Source organism: Tinamus guttatus, unplaced genomic scaffold, assembly GCF_059628265.1.
Source record: "Tinamus guttatus ecotype Peru unplaced genomic scaffold, ASM5962826v1 Tinamus_guttatus_pri_ptg000015l, whole genome shotgun sequence".
Classification (NCBI taxonomy): domain Eukaryota; kingdom Metazoa; phylum Chordata; class Aves; order Tinamiformes; family Tinamidae; genus Tinamus; species Tinamus guttatus.
In genome coordinates this window covers 184251-188395 of record NW_028288549.1, presented here as the reverse complement: position 1 = coordinate 188395, position 4145 = coordinate 184251, and positions in this window count along the sequence as shown.

The window sequence follows — 4145 nt, the reverse complement described above, 5'->3', positions numbered from 1 at the left end:
AAAAAGAGGGCAGGATGGGCCCTTTGGGAAGCCTTAAAGATGACTGATTGTGGAGAACAGCCTCTTCTTTTCTTTCCTTTGCAAAGGAATGGAATGGGAAATGTGAAACAATAGCTGTGGGATAAAGAAGCTGGGAAGCGCAGCGTCCATTGTTTATTGATCTGTTGATGGACAGCTCAAGGACTCTCGATCATTTCAAGGCCAGGGTGGTGCTGACCGCCTGGAGCCATGAAGTGTCCTCGATCCCCAAGCCATTCCTATATAAGTCCTTCTTTTTTCTTTTGCAATAGCCAGGCTTTATTAGTAAGGGAGAATAGCATTCGCCTTATGCATGCGAAGGCACAGCTAAAGAAGCATAGGACAGAAAGCATAACAATCAAAAGCACCAATCCTGTCTTAAGCAAGGATTTTAGCCACTCACCAATACCCAATAAATCAGTTAACCCATCCAGCCCAAAGAAACCCACGTCCTTTTGTATCTTCTGGGTGTGCTCCATCAGCTGCTGAATCTGCTGGTGGATTGCCTTAGAGTGGTCTTGTAGGTCCATGCAGCACATCCCTTCAAAGTCTTCACATCCATGTCCGTGGGCCAGTAGCAGGAAGTCAATAGCCGCTCTATTTTGTACCACCACATGTTGTAGCTGTGATAAATCCAGCGCCAGATTAGAGAGGACCTGACTGGTGACATTTGCTTGTTTAACTACCCAGCAGGACAGGGTGTCTAAGATTTTGTGGGCTCTTGCTGCTGCTGCCCCTGGAATGAAAAAAGATGCGAAAATGGCCTCCCACTTGTACCAGAGGCAGACTTCGTCATCACAGTCCTCCATCTGGATTATGCTACGCGCCGTTCGCCGAGTTCTTCTCTTGACACTGGTGCTGTTGGGATGAACCCAGGGCAAAGCCATACTTACTTGGCCTAACGTACATGGACCCCCGATGGGCTTTGATGGAATTCCGGACCAAGCCCGGTTGCCACATGTAAGGCAACGCATGGTGTGGTCTCTGTCAAGGGGTGGCAGACCTCGGGATGGTTGTTCCGCTCTGGTATGGCTCAGGTCCACCTGCTGGGTACCCACCGTGGACCTGTTCAGGTGGAAACACATATGCCCTCAGTCATTAAATATGACAGGGGCGAGGCCCTCCCAAATCCCTGTTCTAGGGTTAAGATAATTAACCATCATTTCCTTAGTGGGAGTCCCTGCATTAACACAGGTGGCATGGATTAGAACGGGCAGATCGACATTGTCCCCAAAGACACAGAGATGATTTAATACAAATAGAACCTTATCCAAACGCTCTCTTGGGTCCACTATTGAATTGAACTTTTGCAAATAGTCCTTGAATGTTCTGTTTGTGCGCTCCACCATAGCCTGACCAGGTGGAGAGTTTGGGAGGCCAGGGGTATGCTTTACTCCCCAGGTCATCAGAAAGCGTCGGACAGACTCACTGACATAGGCCAGCCCGTTATCCGTCTTGATGTGCTTGGGCGAGCCCATGACGGCAAAAGATGTGGTTAGATGCCTGCAGACGTAGGGCCCTTTCGCCGGTCTGCGCCGTGGCCCACACAAACTTAGAGTAGGTTTCTATGGACACGTGGACATACTCGAGGCGTCCAAATTAAGGTATATGCATGACATCCACTTGCCACAACTCTACCCTTTTTGATCGCTTCATTGAGCGCTTCCATTCGAGTTTGAACACTCTTTTTTGGCTGCATTGCTAAAAATACCCATTCCAGAATGATAAAGCGATGAGTGTAGTGATGATCATCTTCTCCCCCTTTTTTCTTTTGCCACTGCAAACACCGAGATTGAGTTGGAGACGATCATGAGGCGTATTGGAAGCTCAGGGCATCGCTGTCCTGCCCACCGGGTGGAGATGAGCTGTCCTAGGCAATGCATGCATTGTTCCTGCTCGACACAGAGCGTAACTGGCTTAGCTGCATCGGTGCCTTTTAACAGTGGCCAGAAGGCACTGTGTTACTAACCAATTGAAGTATAAAGGGCATTCCTTCCATTGCAACATTGTCCTGTGTACACTGATATGATGTATTGAGTAGGCTATATGGATTCAGGTCTGTCCAGTTGCTTAGAGGAATACCTATCACCAGTGCATCAAATTGATCCGCTGCCCCACAAAGCCAACAACTCTTAATTTGGGTATAATTAACAATATGCCTAAGAAGCATAACATATCCATTAGTGTTAAAAGTAGCATCAGCTTCTATAATAGCGTTAAAAGCAACATTACCTCCTAAAAGCCACAATATACAGCTAATAATAACAGTAACACTTCTTCCTCCCATGTTGTTCTTCTGCAGGCTCACACTTTCCACAGCTAGGGTACCGGATGCTTGCCTGCTACATCTGATATATGCGAGTTTGCGTCCAACCAAGGTCTCACCTATTTCGCTGGCACCCATCTGGTTCCAGTATCTGTAACGACACAAGCATACCCTTTTCCCCAGGTTATCAAGTCCAAAGGTCCCGTCCATTTTCCCGTCTTCCAGTCTGTCGGCATCACCTTTCCATGAATGTGGAAAAAAGGACAGGCCCCCTGGGAGAAATACAGGAACGTAGTCAGGGAGTGCAGAGATGCGACAAGGAAAGCTAAGGCACGTCTGGAAGGCAAGCTGGCAAGGGACGTTAAAAATAACAAAAAAAAATTCTTCAAATACATTAACAGCAAAAGGAAGATCAGGGAAAACGTGGGTCCGCTGGAGGACGGGATGGGCACCTTGGTTACAAATAACACAGAAAAAGCAGAGTTGCTCAATGCCTTCTTTGCTTCGGTGTTTACCAAGGGCAGCCCTTTAGAGCCCCAGGCCCTAGAGGCAAGAGAAGCTGGTGGAGAGGAAGACTTGCCCTGGGTAGAGGAAGATTGGGTCAGAGAGCACCTAAGGAACCTCGATACCCACAAATCCATGGGCCCTGATGGGATGCACCCCAGAGTGCTGCGGGAGCTGGCAGATGCCATAGCTAAGCCGCTCTCCATCATCTTTGAAAGATCCTGGAGAACGGGGGAGGTGCCGGAAGACTGGAAGAAGGCCAATGTCACGCCAGTCTTCAAAAAAGGCAAGAAGGAGGACCCAGGCAACTACAGGCCAGTCAGCCTCACCTCCGTCCCCGGAAAAGTGATGGAACGGCTCATACTGGCTGTTGTCTCCAGGCACATGGAGGACAAGAAGGTGCTCAAGAGTAGTCAGCATGGATTCACCAAGGGAAAATCTTGCCTGACTAACCTGATAGCCTTCTATGATGAAATGACCGGCTGGATAGACGAGGGGAGAGCGGTGGATGTCGTCTATCTCGACTTCACCAAGGCTTTTGACACCGTCCCTCACAACATCCTCCTGGGCAAGCTCCGGAAGTGTGGGATAGATGAGTGGACAGTGAGATGGATTAGGAACTGGCTGGATGGCAGGGCCCAGAGAGTGGTGATCAGCGGTGCAGAGTCTAGTTGGAGGCCTGTGGCTAGTGGGGTCCCCCAGGGGTCAGTCCTCGGTCCAGTCCTGTTCAATTTATTCATCAATGACCTGGATGAAGGCACAGAGTGCTCCCTCAGCAAGTTTGCTGATGATACCAAACTGGGAGGAGTAGCCGATACCCCAGAGGGCTGTGCTGCCATCCAGAGGGACCTGGACAGACTGGACAACTGGGCGGTGAAAAACCTCATGCAATTCAACAAGGCCAAGTGCAAGGTCCTGCACCTGGGGAGGAATAACCCCAGACACCAGTACAGGCTGGGGACCGACCTTGTGGAGAGCAGCTCTGCGGAGAAAGACCTGGGTGTCCTGGTGGACGACAAGTTGACCATGAGGCAGCAGTGTGCCCTCGTGGCCAAGAAGGCCAATGGGATCCTGGGCTGCATTAAGAAGAGCATCTCTAGCAGGTCGAGGGAGGTGATCCTGCCCCTCTACTCAGCCCTGGTGAGGCCGCATCTGGAGTATTGTGTCCAGTTCTGGGCTCCACAGTACAAGAGGGATGTGGAGCTGCTGGAGAGAGTCCAGCGCAGGGCTACAAGGATGATCAGGGGCCTGGAACATCTGCCCTATGAGGAGAGGCTGAGTGAGCTGGGCCTGTTCAGCCTGGAGAAGAGAAGGCTGAGAGGGGATCTAATCAGTGTATATAAATACCTCAAGGGAG